General features: G+C 44.5%; 1 protein-coding gene across 8 annotated transcripts in view; it reads right to left on the bottom strand.

The window, feature by feature from the left end:
- NUB1 (negative regulator of ubiquitin like proteins 1) overlaps positions 1-15,606 on the bottom strand; it is a gene marked incomplete in the record, with an annotated part of 1,333,835 nt that overhangs the window by 978,912 nt on the left and 339,317 nt on the right.

Below are 15,606 nucleotides of genomic sequence, written 5' to 3'. Positions count from 1 at the left end.
CTTTTAAGTTAGACATTGGCAATGTCTTGATCAATTTAAAAACATATACTAGGTTCTGCTATTGAAAGATTCACAGACTCGTAAAGCATCAAAACAGTCCTACTTAGCCTGTCCGCTAGGATGTTGGACTATCCCGGAATGTGCATTGTGATTAGAAAGCGACCGGTGGAGATTGCTCATTCCCACACTCTCATGGCCTCGCGACAAAGAGGGTAAGATCTGGTCCCTCCCAGTTTGTTGATATACCAGACCACTGACATGTTGTCTGACTGAATTGCAATCGTTCCCAGAGGAAGAAAGGCATGAAGGGCCTGCAACGCTAGAAGGACCGGCCGCATCTCCACGACACTGATGTGCAAGCTGGTCTCTACAAGGGAACACAGGCCTTGAACTGTCCTGCCCAAACAATGACCCCACCCAAGTTGGGAGGCGTCCGTGGTCACTGTGGCTTGGGCCATGGCTGGAACAAAGGGTCGTCCCTCCAAAATGTCCGGAGAACACATCCACCACATGAGGGATAACCGACAGACTCAACTGTTTTAAATTGGGTATGTCAATGGCAGTTCCAACAGGGACCATTGCTAAAGTCCACTGTAGAATTCTCATGTGTAACCGGGCACACGGGAGAAGAGTTATGATTGCCGCCATCGAGCCTAAGGCCCTCAAAACTGCTTCCGCCATTGGAAGAGGAGAGTGGTAGATCATTGAGACATGCATCCTACTCTCTCCGAGGTCAGGAAGATTTTGCACTGTAGAATACCTATCCTGGCACCAATGTAGTCTATTCACCTGTACAAGATTTAGTAGCGAGTTGGATGCGTTGATTGTGATCCCCAAACGCAGGGCAAGAATCAGGAAATAATCCCTGGTTTGGGAGAGTAGACTCCTGGTGGGAGCAGTGAGGAGCCAATCGTCCAGGTATGGACAGACCTGAATCTCCTGAAGCCTCAGGTGAGCTGGTACCACCGCCACTTTGGTAAACAGCCTGGGGGCTGTGGTGGTAGGGCTCAAAATTGGTAATGATCGACTCCTAGCCGGAAGTGGAGGAACCTCCTGGAGCTTCTGTGCATCTTTATGCGATAGTAAGCAACCTGGAGGTCTAATGAGCACATCCAGTTGCTCTCTTGCAGGTATGGCATGATGGACTGTAATGTGACCATCCAGAACTTCTCTTCGGCACGTGACAGGTTCAGGGTAGAAAGGTCCAGAATGGGGCCTTAAGTGCCCTGTTTTCTTTGGCACCAAAAAGAACCTGGAGTAGAAGCCCAATCCAGACTGATATGTAGGGACAGTTTTGATGGCTCGTTTTTCTAGCAGTTTGGAAATGTCTTGTGCTGCTGCCTCCCTTTGCATGGGTGGTACATCCGGGTGGTGTCCGGGAGATTTGGGGGGACCCACAAAAGGGATAGAGTATCCTCTGGATAAAATCTGAAGCACCCAGTGGTCTGATGTTATGGACTAACATACTGCTAGGTGCAAGGACAACAGTTAGGCCGCACCCCTCAGGAGTTGCTGCCCGGGTCTGTCGAGAAAAGGATCTCGAGACCCAAAATTCCCTCGTTTCCCCTCTGCCTCTGGGCGGCGTCCATTCTGTCCCTCTCATCCTCTGGAGGAGAAGAAGTCATGAGGGGTCCCAGGAATACTGTGACTTCCAGAGCGACAACTTCTTTTGCCCTCTCTGACATGCCAGAGAAAAGGACCTTTGAGGGTTTGAGGAAGCCAGATCCCGATGGCAGACAGTGTCTTCCATCCTTCTCACTCTGGACTAATGTCTCTTTGGCGGTCTTACCAAAGAAAACCACAGCCATCAGAAGAGACTGGCACTTTTAACTGAGAATGCCTTGAAAGGTTCCAAAAATTGACATAATCTGAGCCAGGCATTAGCGCCCCTCATGGACTGCGCTGGACCCAACCGCCGCCCTAACCCACTCCTTCAACCTGTAGCATGTGAAAGAGTCACATGGACGTGTTGGAGACTGCTTTCAAAGTGGCCATCCTCGCTTGGAGAATGAGGCCCTGTCCTCCTGCAACATGGACTTAGAGGAGACTCACTCCAGCTGGTGACATGGGCCAAGTAGTTCAAAACGCCCTTATTGAAAAGGTAGCTGAAGAGTAGAAGCCTGCTTCCTAGGATGTCCATCATCCGTGACTCTCGGTCAGGAGGATGAACAGAAGGAACTCCTCCTGGGCAAGTTCCTTCTTTGTGGCTGCTGCTACTGCAACATAAGCGTTTATGGGGAAGCCCTTGTTCCATGCTGGTCTGTCTATGGGGGACTTAAAATTTTGTCGGATCGGGGTCTTTTTGGAATGTTGGACATGACACTTTTGTCATCCCGCTTAATGAAAAATCCAGATCAACAAATAATTAAAGTGATGTATGATTCATGGATATTATCACAGAAATTAATGCTGATTTAGGAACATTCTCGAATAAACCAAAATGCACTTTCAGTAAAGGGAAAAGTTTAAAGAATCTATTTGAGAAATCCACACATAATGAAATGAACATGAAATCAAAAATGAACAAATGTGGTGGTTGTCGTATATGTAGATTTATTAATAATGGACCATATTTATCTATATGTAACTACTAAAAACAATCAGATGTCCAGGAGTTTGTGATTGCAACACTTGTATGGTAGGTATGCTGCTACTTGTACAAGTTGTCAGGCCTTCTATATAGGAAAAACACACAGAAAGTTAAAAACTCGAATCATTGAACACACTAGTGACATCAGGATTAAGAAACAAACTAGTGCCTTATACATTCATAGTACGGTCTGTGTTAATTTCAATAAGTTTTTATTTTTTGTAATAGATAGAATACCTCAATTTAAGTTGTACAATGGAGGCGACATTAAGACTTTGTTGGAAGCCAAAGAATGTATTTGGCAATTAAGATTAAATGCCAATAGGTGGCCTGGTATCAATGACCAAGTTTCCATCACAAGCATATTGAAGTTAAAATCACAATTTATTTAGATTTAAACTATACATTCAAATGTTTTTATATACATTTTTTATATACATATTGTAAAAGAGTTTATTCACGTAGTGATTTATGAATCAAATGCATAATATATCTTTTAAAAAATTTTTTAACTATTTGGTCAAAACTTGTTAATAAATTTCTATTCCCTACTTTTAATATGTTTTAGTTAGTTCATTTACATATTTATTATATATTATTATATTTAACATATTTATTGTATACATATTCACTATGACACTTTAGTATTGTATAAATTCATTTTTGCAATACAAAAAGGAAATTTAAATAACATGCTTATTTTAGTGTGAGGAATTGTTGGAAGATAAAGAAACTTATATATTTATATTTATAATTAAGTAATTTACGAGTATAAAACTCTAGGCTATTGACTTCACTAGTTATTTAGTTTCTATTTGTATTTCTATTTGTATTCTTGATTCATTGTTAATGCGGAACACCCCCTTCATTATTGTGTGTTGATTGATTATATTAAGTAATCAAAGTATTTGTATTTAAGGGACGTTCTTGGTTAACATAATCTGTACTCTGATGATGCCCTAACACGGAAGGGTGAAAGCGCTTAGTACTGTTGTTACAACTATTTTACTGTTTCGTTGTGGTCCAGTTTTGCTTTGAATAAAGAAGATTTTGCACCAAGTTCTAGGAGTCAAGGTTCTGATTGTTGCTGCTTACCTATGGAAACCTTCTCCATCATCTAAGTCCGTATCCCCGGTGAGGGACTCGGGGGGGGGGGGGGTCCAAGTGCCTTCTCCTGCATGTATGCTTGCGAGGTACCTCTCCGGTGGGGCTCTCCGTGGGAAACTCGCAAGCCACTTGTTCCTCAAGGGGAACAGTCTGGGGCTCCTCGAGCACGGGCTGCCCCTCTGGTAAAATGATGGGGATCGTAGAAAGAGCCAAGGGGGAAGTAGAAAGAGCTAAGGGGGCAGTCAGGCGTCTTGATCTAGCGGACAGAACCCTTTCGACCACGTCAAACGTAGAAGAAAAGCGAACCTCTTGAGAAACCAATAAGGAGGCCAGTCTCCCCAAGTCTGACGAGAGAATCGGAGCCAGGCCCGAAGTGGATGGAGCTCCGAGGGAGGGAACTTGGCCTGACAAAGGCAGAGCTGATGAAAAAAGTTCCACTCCCTTGGATCTGACACCCAAGCTAAGGCTCCAAGAGCGGCTTGGATCCAAGCCGGTCGGATCAGACATGCTCCAGGCAGCTGTTGGCATTGAGGAGGCAGGTACCATCAGCGCCGACCCCCTGACTAAAGCCATCCTCGGATCCGAATACCCCAAACCCGATGGGCGGACTGGAGAAGGAGATATCGGCTGGAAAAAAGGAAGCAAGCTCCCTCCTCCTGAGGGAGAGGGGGCTGGCAAGACCCCCATCTGGATTGGAGTACGTCTGAAACCTCCTCATCATTTTATCCATATTGACCTCAGACAAAGACTGGGTGGACCTCAAAGAGGCCATGGACTCTGACCTTGCAGTCGGGGCACTGAGGCCCTAGAAGCTGAGTGTCTCTCCTCCAGCACTGGGGAGAACCTCAGAGGTCGGAACCGAGGAGAGTCACGGATCCGTAAGATTTTTACTGGTGAAGGGAGGTCCGGAGACCTTGTGTTTTTCCCTCGCCTTCGACTCTCTCTCCTTCTCTCTGCCCCTTTTCCGCTCCACTTCCACAGGCTTTTGCACAGGAGGTTAAGTCCCAGCCTGGGAGGGAGAAGCCAGGGGAAGAGAAGGAGAGGCGGCCAATGCAGCTGGTGTGACCGAAGCTGAAGACGAGGCAACAGTCTCCGAAGGGGGAAAAAGGCCTTTTAGGGCCAGCTTGGCTTTCCTATCTTTAATGGCGCGAGGGTTGAACCCCACACATATAGTGCAGTCTACACTCAGATGGGCCACGCCCTGTGTGTGGCCATCCACAGGGGATAACTTATGGCCACATCCAGTGCATCTTTTGAAAATAGGTTTGTCAGTCATACTATCAGAAGAAGAAAAACTGAAGGAAAAAAAGTTTAGAACACCCACTAACCACACACACACACACACAAAACACACTGAGGGGGGAGGGGAAGCAAAAAATCTACACAACTACTCTAACAACCCTAAATAACAAACTCGATGCACCAAGCGAGGGGAGGAGAAAGGGGAACCTACTCTATCACTATCTAAAGATTTTAAAGAAAAAAAAGAGATATTTTTAAAGTTTTTACCCACTTGAAAACCTGGAGCTCTAGAGATCACGGTGCATAAGCTGTTCATGGCAAAAGTACACTTTTGTACCTACCATAAATGTAGATGTTCGAGTGTACACCCTGCTGCAGTCATCACACTTGGGTTTTCCTGTCGTCTGGCGGTCCCGCAGTCGGCCGGAATTCCAAAGTCTTGGTCCGGCGTCGGTTGCTGTCGCTTCTTCCCCGATGTCAGTGTGCCAGGGGTATATATATTGCAACAGACGCCATTTTCTTCAGTTTTTCTTGCCCCAGATGTCAGGTGCCCCCAAAAAGGTGGTCAGTAATTAGTACCAAATTGAGTAAATTTTGCACAAACACAAAATCCCTCCAGCTATAAGCAAATACATCAGGAAGGTATTGTAGAGATTTTAGCCAGTTAGTTCAGAGGGGATGGAGGGAGGGTAACCTGGACTGCAGCAGGGTGTACACTCGAACATCTACATTTATGGTAGGTACAAAACTGTACTATGTTCATCGTGTTACCCTGCTGCAGTCATCACACTTGGGTTGAATCGCAAAGCTAAGGATGGGTGGAGGAATCATAGAGGGTTGGAGGTGGCTATAAGGCCCTGCAGAACTGCAGTGGCGAAGCCTGTCCTAGTCTTAGAGTAACGTGGTAAGTGATAGTGTTTGGTAAAGGTGTGTACTGAACTCCAAGTTGCAGCATCCAAAATCTCCTTGGTTGGAACCCCCCTGAGAAAAGCTGTAGATGTAGCTGTTGCCCTGGTAGAGTGGGGCCTATTGGTAGCAGGAACTAGTTTTCCATGATGGGTATAGCAGAAACGTATGCAATTGCCCTATCCATTTGGAAATAGTTTGTTTTGAAATAGCCTTCCCTTGTGAAGCTGTAGCATAGGATACAAAGAGCTGGTCAGATTTTCTGAAAGCCTTAGTTTTGTCCAAGTAGTAACAAAGTTGCCTGTGAATGTCCAAGGAATGTAGGAGTATCTCACCTTTGTTCTGTGGATTTGGGAAGAAGGTGGGTAAGTGGATGGTTTGATTTAAAGCCACACTGGAAACCACCTTAGGCATAAAGGAAGGATTAGTTCGTAGAGAATCTCTGTCTTGATGAAAAATGAGGAAAGGTTCCACTGCCATTAGTGCCTGCAGCTCTGAGACTCTTCTAGCTGGAGTTATTGCTAGCAGCAGGGCAGTCTTCCATGATAGGAACTGAAGATCTGCAGAGAAAGCTGGTTCAAAGGGAGGTAGCGTTAGTTTTTCCAGAACAAAATTGAGGTCCCATGTTGGTGTAGGTGCTCTCCTGGGGGGCCTAATGTTTTTTGCCCCTCTGAGGAACTGCCTTAGAAGTGGATGCGAAAATAAGGGTGGATCCGTGTTGTAGTGGGTTGAAATAGCTGAAGCATGGATTTTAATGGAGGAGAAAGAAAGTCCTTTGTGCAACATCTCAGTTAAGTACTGTAGGATGTGAGGCATGTGAGGCTGAAATGTGTCTTGGCCTTTAGCTTGGTTCCAGGCCAAAACCTTTTCCATTTGTCCGAATAAGCCTTCCTGGTGCTTGGCCTCCTAGCTTCCAGAATAACATCCATAACTGCTTGGGAAAGAGGAGCTGGCTGAATGCTTACGTGATTTGCCATGCAGCCAGATTTAAGGTTTTGAGCTGGCTGTGAAGAATCTGATTGTTTTGTTGTGTGAGCAAATGGGTAATTTGTGGTAAGATCCAAGGTGGGCTGTGGGCCATATTCCTCAATAGTGGGTACCAGTGCTGGCGTGGCCAGTCTGGGGCTATGATAATCAGTCGTGGTCTCTCCTTTTTGACTTTCAGAAGCACCTTTGTGAGGAGAGGCAATGGAGGGAAGGCATATGCTGTCAGGTTTTGCCATCTGAAAGAGTGCGTCTACTTTCCAAGCTTGATGGTAGTGTCCTTGTACAAAATTTTATTTGATAGTTTTGAGGACTGCCAAACAGGTCTATGTCTGGAAGGCCCCATTTCTGAGTTATCCTTGTAAATACTTGTGGATCTAGTTTCCACTCGTGGGGATCCATGATGTTTCTGTTGAGGTCGTCTGCCAACGTGTTCTTCTTTCCTGGCAGGAATTGAGCTTGTAGCAGAACTTGGTAAGCCAGAGCTGTGTTCCATAAGGTCATTGCTTGCCTGCATAGAGGGTAGGAGTGAGTGCCCCCTTGTTTGTTTATGTACCACATTACTGTGGTGTTGTCCGTCTTTATTGCAAGTTGTCCTGGATGTAATAGATTCTTGAAGGCTGTCAGAGCATTCTGTACAGCTAGCATCTCTTTTTGATTGATGTGCAGATTCCTTTGATCTGCAGTCCATACGCCTTGAACGCACTGTCCTGCCATGTGTGCCCCCCAGGCGTAGTCTGATGCATCTGTTGTGATAGTTTGCCTGGCTGGGGCAAGGTGAACGGCTGACCCTTGTTGAGGTGACATGCCTGTGACCACCATAGAAACTCCTGTTGTAGGCAGGGAATGAGATATCATTGTGTCCAAGCTGTGGCTGTGTTGAGACCATACGCTTTTTAGGTACCACTGTAATTTCCTCATATGCAGCTTTGCAAATGGTATTAGTAGTATGCAAGATGCCATGAAGCCCAAAGCCTGCAGAATTTTCCTTGCAGTTAATTGGGTCTTTGTTGCCTTTGTTTTGAAATATTGAGTCAGTTGTAGTTGCTTGTCTGGCGTCAGATAAGCCTTCTGGGCCGTTGTGTTCAAGCTGGCACCCAGGAATGTCATATTTTGTGAGGGTACTAGTTTTGACTTATTTTCGTTTACTGTGTACCCCAGGCAGTTTAGTAGATGTTTTACAAAAGCCAGATGACGTAAGAGAATGTCCTTGCTTTCTGCTTGGATGAGGCAGTCATCCAGGTATGGGTATATTTGAATTCCTCTGTCTGCAGAATGCAATTACTGGTGCCAGGTATTTTGTGAAGACTCTGGGCACAGTAGATAAGCCAAAGGGCAGTGCAGAGAATTGGTAATGGGTTGAACCTGCAATGAAATGGAGGTATCTTCTGCAACTTTGTCTGATAGGGACATGCAGGTATGCCTCCTTGAGGTCCAACGTTACTAGCCATGCCTCCTTGCCTAACATGGGAAGAAGCTGCTGTAGTGTTAGCATCTTGAATTTGGGTACTTGTAAGAATGTGTTTAAAATTGAAAGGTCCAGAATAGGTCTCCAGGTATTGTCCTTTCTGGGCACTAGAAAGAGTCTTGAGTAAAATCCTTGACCTTGCTCTTGAGTAGGTACCAGTTGAATGGCTCTCATGTCCAGGAGAGCTGTAATTTGCTTTTGTGCCTCTGCCCATTGATTTTGTGGCAGGTTTGGCATTCCTCTTCTCATTGGCAAGGTGTGGAAATGGAATCTGTATCCTCGTAAAATTATATCTAGGACCCATTTGTCCTTTGTGACAATGTGCCAGTTGTCTGAAAAAAGTGCGAGTTTTCCTCCCAAGGGGGCTGTCAAGAGAGAGTTGCTTGGCCGGATGAGGTGCAAGTCATTGAGTTTGCCTTCTGGAAGATTGGGACCTGTCTTCTCCTCCCTTCTGTGTTGTAGTGCCCCATTGGCAAGGTTTGTACTGGGCTTGTGGTTGTCCTCTGCCTCTTGGACGTCTGTATTTACCCCTCTGTGGTCTGTCAGTAGCTGGAAAGGACCAATTTTTGTTGGCCAGTTTCTGCTGAAGCGAGGGGGCTGTACCTGTAGGAAATCTTTGACTGTCTGCATAGATTTTGCCTTATCCTCCATTTTCTTTAAGACTTCTTCTGCTTTTACTCCAAAAAGAACATCCTGCTGTAAGGGAGCATCTAGAAGCTTTGCTTTAACATGATCAGGCAGAGTTTGTTCCTTTAACCAAGCATGCCTATGTATAACAGACCCAGTGACAGCTGCTCTGCAGGAGGCCTCCAGAGAATCAAACCCACATTGTAAGGTGCGTTTGCCCACCTGTTCAGTTGCATGCAACAGATCCTGCATTTCTTTCAATTCAGACTGTTGAGGGAGAGTGGTGATTCTTTGCTTTAACTGAGAGATTAGAAATTGCTGATACTTAAGCATGTGAAATTGGCAATTTAGTGCCCTCATAGCTAGAGTGGCTGAGGTGTATATCTTTTTCCCCCCACCTGTCTAACGCTCTGGAATCCCTTTCAGAGGGTACAGGATTTTTAGCCATAGAAGCCTTAGCCCCTTTGGGACCCTGGGAGATTGTCTCTGGGTCAGCAACAGGACTTTTATATAGAAATTTGTGGGAATCAGGCACTCTATAGTATCTGTCAGGCTTGGACAGAGCAGGAGGTAGAGAGTCTGAGTTCAAACTGAATTCTAAGAAAACATTATCCACAATGTCCAACACGGGTGGGATGGCAAGTGGTCTGTGCTGGGGGAGTAAAAGAAACTCTCTGTGCCTTTTCTTCGAGTCAGAGTAGTCCTGACCTTCCCAGTGGAAATGTTCCCTCATACTGTGTAAAGTTTCCCCACAGGAGTAGTCTTCAGGAGGAGAAGCTGAGGGAATGGAATCCCCAGCATCAGAATCTTCATAAGGGGAGAAGGAGTAATCTTGGTCTTCAGAGGAGGCTGAAGAAATGGACACTTGTTCAGAGGATGCATAATCTTCCTCTTGTCTAGGCCTTTTGTCAGGAGGAGGCTGGAACCCCTGATTAAAGAGATCAAATCTTCAGCCATTTTGAGCATCTGTTTCTTAGGCATGGGGCCTTGAACAGGGGACTGAAGTGCAGTCCTTTTAGATTTAATAGGAGTCTTCGTCTTAGGATACGTTTTAATGGTGAGCGTCGTCGGTCTGAAAATGCCTTCAGAAACCGATGGCGTTTCTGCAGCACCAACATTTTTATCAGCAATGCCGTCAGTAGTGCCTGAACAAAATGGTCGCATCGGCCTGGTACATTCCGCCAAAAGTTCCGAAGCGGTCTCGGGTTCCAGATCTGCGGTAGTCAGGGGCTGCGTCGGAACCTCACTGAGGACCGGAGACCGGACCAGCCGAGGCCTCAGAATCTGGCTTAGGCCTGGGCTGTCTGTCCTTATCCTTCCATTTTTTGTGCACGGCGGTAGTCGGTTGCTCCAATGGCATACTGTAATTAAATTTTCTATCAAAATAGTGTTGTGCGAAATCAAAGCGTCTTTTAATAGTACGTTTATTAAACCTAGCACAAAAATGACAACTAGTGACATCGTAGTCTGGGCCTAGGCAAGGTATGCAATAAGAATGAAAATCCTTATGAGGTATTTGCTTCCCACAAGAAATACAATTGTTAACTTTTTCGGACATCGGTCTGAGGCAAGAAAAGTTTCCCCAACGGGGTACTTAGCTTTATAGAAGACTTCGGTCTGAAATTCGAATATCTCAGGAGTCGGCCGACCGGCACTTGCGAACTGCTTCTGCTTCTGGCACTGTGCGGCAAGAAAGACTGAAGACTTTGGAATTCCGTCCAACTGCGGGACCGCCTGACGACAGGATAACCCAAGTGTGATGACTGCAGCAGGGTAACACGATGAACACTGAGATCTGAGGGTTGGAAGGTAGTGGAGCTGTATTATGGGTAAGGGAGGGAACTTGGAGTTCGGAGCAGATCCTAGTAAAGTTGCTAGCTCGGATCCAATACGGATCCGTATCCCACAGGTTGAAGACCAAATGAAGTAAACTACTTCAGTTCAGAGCCTGATACACTTAAGTGAATGTCTTGCTACCTGAGAAGAAGCTCATAATAAGGACAGGGCATTAGTTTTTTCTTCTGAATCAGGAAGCTCAGAAATAACTTGAGTGGGCTGTGAAAAAAGAGACAAAGCATATCTGGGTTACAAGAGTCTGATAATTAATAGCACAGAAAGCAGAAATATAGACCTTCTTCCCCAATCTTTCCATAGTCCTACTTTTCTAATTAGAAAGGAGACGTGAAATACATGGCAGCAATCTGTAAGGTTTAACCGAAGCCATAGAGACCACAGCAGGATCAGCAGATGGACACCTAAAAAGAAATCTGCTATCCTCTGGCATTTTGTAAAAGCGGTCTAGCTTCTTAGGGGCTGGTGGCTGAGAATCTGGAGTTTGGGATACTGAAATGAAAGCATCCAATAAGGCAGGCAAAACTGGATAAACAGCAGAAGGAGAAGGGGACTCCACTTTCAATACGTCATAGTATGTCTTCTGCACATCACTAACCTGGGAACTATCCCATTTGAAAAACTCCCTCATTTTGGAAATCTCTTCTATAGGAGAATCAGTGCCATTAGACTCCTCTTCTGGAGAAGCATACTCCACAGTAGAAGGAATCTGGGTAGAGTAGGCTAAGGAGTCATCATCTGAAGAAAATTCTTCCTCAAAATAACCCTGTTCTCTAATTCTCTTTTGTGGCGAACTGTCCAAGATGGAGTGGAGACAGACACCAGGAGGAGGCTTAAGGGCCACAAGATTGGGTAAAAACTCTGCCATTCACTTTGTGGATCCCTGGGAGAAGTGGAGTACCTGGCTTTTTGCTTCTTTTTAATGTGCCCATCCACTTTATGAAAAGTGGAAGGGCCCAAAGTTGGCCTACACTCCACAACTGTAGTCAGGACTTCCTCCCTAACTAGTATTTACAGGATCCCCCCAAGGCCTTTTGAAATCACAAGTCTCAGGTACACCTGAACATCCGAAGTGGATGTCTGCAGAGCCTCCAATGACATGGCTGTCATCAGATCCATGGTGACCTCTGAACTGATTTCAGCTGAAGAATTCAAACCAAGGACCGGATGGATCTCCAGGCCTTCATCAGCCTCAAGAGAGACATCCAATGTCAGAGGCACAGCCTAAGAGCCAGACCTAGGGGTGTTTGGCTTTTCTCTTCACAATTAACTCTGCAAAAGACCCAGATGTACTCTCCATAGCATCTTTCACGAAGCGTTTATGATGTTGGTTTTCTAGATAAACAGATAAGGACAGCAAACAATGCAAAGTCTTAGGCACAAAGGCCTAGCAAATGGAACAAGTTTTATGGTTGTGGGTAGGAAAGTCTTAGGCACAAAGGCCTGGCAATTGGAACAAGTTTTATGGTTGTGAGTAGGCCCCTAAGCAAAATAAGCAGTTGCGAGTATCTTTATGTGGAATCTGTCTCCCACACTGGGATTTGCCTTTCTTGGATGACATGAAAAACTCACAAAGTACAACAAAAGAGGAGAAAAAAACCCCAAAAGACACTTGCCTGAAATGGCTTGATACAGTAGCAAACAATTTGGGCGAGGAGACCAATAATAGAAGATTGCATCCAGACTGCTGGCAGAGAAGTTCTGAGGATAGTACATGCACACATTGCATTTATGCCCTACGTACATGGAGAGCAAATGTGCAACATCCCACATACTTGTAAGTAGTAAAAGGCTTTGGTAAACCGGCCGGACGTAGAGTCCCCCTTGGCAGGGAATCCCTCATGTTATGAACACTGCAACAGTAGAACAGGACATCAAGATCTGAAGAGGTAATCACTCCCTTATATTAGCACTGAGTACAATGCCACCTTTGGGATGTAGCTCACTAAGTAGTAAATGATCAGAAAGAACCCAAAGGTTCCTAACCAAAAAGATCACATGCCTAAAGTCACTGAGCTAACAAATGATGCTGGAAGCTCTACCCTTCACTCAATGTCTGACTGACTTTTGAGGAAAGATTTCTGTCTCACTTACTATGTTCAACCTCCACCAATACTAGAACCAGAGACCCAAGTTTTTACCAACAGATACATAAAACACACCATAAATATGGATTTATAAATCGGTGCCTCCCAAATCTCTTGAATAAACTTCCAGTGCAGTTAAGCAGTGTGACTTTCTAGCTTCCTGTAAATATAAAGTGGATGATCTGATTACAGTTTGCTAGCCTTTGTTTGACAAATGAATCTGCAAGTCTGCCCTGGAAAGACCTCTGCTGCAAGATCAGAAGAAGGATGCAAAATTGCCCAATGCAGATTAGGAGGATCTTCTGTAGAACTGGAATGATTTAACACCCCCCCCCCTTGCTTCTTGACATGATATATTATAGTGATGCTGTCTATCCAGTTTTGCAAATGACCCAGTATGTTGTACTGAACGGTGTGTTTATGGCTCTGTACATGGCTTTCATTTAGGCTGAGGCATACAGACTTTGCTTTCTGAAATATTTGCTCAGCACTGTCAGATGGCTGAAGCAGGTTCTCCAAGAAAAAGTTGGTTTTGTCAGTTGTTCTGCTGGAAGAAAAGTAAGAGTTACTTATGTGAAGAGGCTGTAAGGGAGTACCTAATAAGGTGGTTCCTTCTTCACTGTCTGAATGAAGTCAGACATTTGGTTTGAAACATTCCTGACAGCTCACTATGGAATTCTCCTATGATGTGGCATAGAAGGCTAAAATCCAGATAAACTAAGTTTAACTAGTGGCTCAGGTGCTGAAAGAGCTGGGCAGGGTGGTCAGTGCCTGCATGCCCATCTTGAGGGATACCAGTCAGATGACTGCCACCATAAAGCAGAGACCTACAAATCACTCAGAGCTTATGCATGGAAGCACACAAACAGATGGGGAAGTTATTGTACGCCCCAGTGGTGATATAGATAACCAAGTCATCTGTCTGGGGATAAGGTTAGGTCTTAATAAATATGTCCAGTAGTCCATATTAATGTTGGCTTCCTTGCTCTGAATGGAGTGGAAGTGTTGGAGGATTCTCTGGACTTCAAAGATGAAGAACAGGGCTGCTGGTGACACTGGCAATCTCCTCGGGGTCCCCAGGTTGCCAGCTGGATGGCCTGTGGCAAGGGAATAGCAAGCCACTTGATGAAAAATAAGTGGCAATGAAGGCAGAGGATCCCTGAAAAGCTGGAGTCCAGAAACCTTCATGACTGTCTGAATGACAACTCGCTCTAAACTGTTCTTGCTCAAGTAAGTGGCCACACTAGTACCAACAGGGAATCAATGAGCTCTGAGACTTTTGGGACAAAAGCCAGTGCTTGGCAGGTGGGGAAGGTAGACAACATACTGTAAAAATTCCCTTTGCAGTCTTGCATGAGGGCGTAGCATAATGAGCTACGAAAAGATAGTCATCTGGATAAGTGAAGAGTCAAATTTTATTTCCTAAGATGTCCAAACTCTAACAATAAATAACACAACTGAAAACTAAAAATGAAACTAGAGATATTTTCTCTGGACTATCCTTACTGGAATATGCAGGTAAGTATTGCTCGATGTCTAGTACACAGGATTCCTCTATAAAGAGCAGCTGTATTTTCAGTGCTACAATTATTTGATTAAACAAAAGCATTCAGGTATGACAAATCTAATACTGGCTCAAAGTGATGTCCATTCTAGGAACTAGAAAGAGTCTGAAGTAGAAGCAGTGAGCTGTTTCTGTGGGTGGCACCCACTGTTTTTAAGTAACATCTGATCCATCAGTTGTAAAATCAGAATTATCTGATGTGATGCAGAATGGGGAAGGTGATGAACCTGAGGTCTCTGTAAACTTCAACAGTACAAACTTGAGCAGTACAAACTTGAGCTACTATATTTAAAACCCACTTGCCTGTAGTTACTAACTTGTACTGAGGTCACATTAGCGGCGGCTAGCCTTTCAGTTTAAGTAGGCCATACAGACCGTCACTTGGCAGTTGAGGGCCAGAAACTCTAATAGGTGTCCAGGAAAGAATACCCCTCACCATCACCATCATGCAAAGATCATCCCTGTGGTAATTAGCACTGTTCTGAAATACTTGACATGCACTTTTCTGACTAGACCTGACACAGGGGTTAACTATCTGGAGCTGTAATATTCAGCACTGTACTTTACATTAGAAAAAAAAAACAAATAAAAAAAACAAAGTGTGTACTAATTGACTTTGTCACTGCAAGACTGAAAATGTGGGAAATCTTAAATAATACTTGTACTTTTTGCATTACCATATGAGAAGGAAGTCTTGCATGTCAGCCAGGACTGAAATGTGGAGCAGAAAGCTGTCAGATACTAATAAATCATAATTTTCTGAAACACAGCAAAGAGTGAGCTTTATGGAAGTGAGTAACAAGCAAAAAAAAACAAACTGACTTTTAAAGAAGTTTTCAAAGTAACTGCCAAAGGGCACACAGGTATTTACAAGTACCAAGATGATGAATAAATCAAAGGAAACTGTATACTTTACAATGATGCTAAAGATACAGAATACTTTAGTTATATAGTGAGAAGAACACAATGTATGAAACAGGAAATACAGCATATATATGGGTTCCATACACTAGATCGAATTTTCACTAATTCGAAATAGTGCATGAAATGCTCACTGCAGCGAAAGTGCACTTAATCGAAAGTGCACTTACGCGAAGTACATCAATTTATCAGACGGGTGTTGTACTGAACTTCCCGTGCAGTACCTCACTAGACCTATAGGAGTAAAGTAAAGGGAAGG

The sequence above is a fragment of the Protopterus annectens genome, chromosome 3.part1 (assembly GCF_019279795.1).
Source record: "Protopterus annectens isolate FY-2018-M chromosome 3.part1, PAN1.0, whole genome shotgun sequence".
Taxonomy (NCBI): domain Eukaryota; kingdom Metazoa; phylum Chordata; order Ceratodontiformes; family Protopteridae; genus Protopterus; species Protopterus annectens.
Note: the sequence above shows the minus strand (reverse complement) of the source record. Positions and strands in the feature narration are given on the sequence as shown.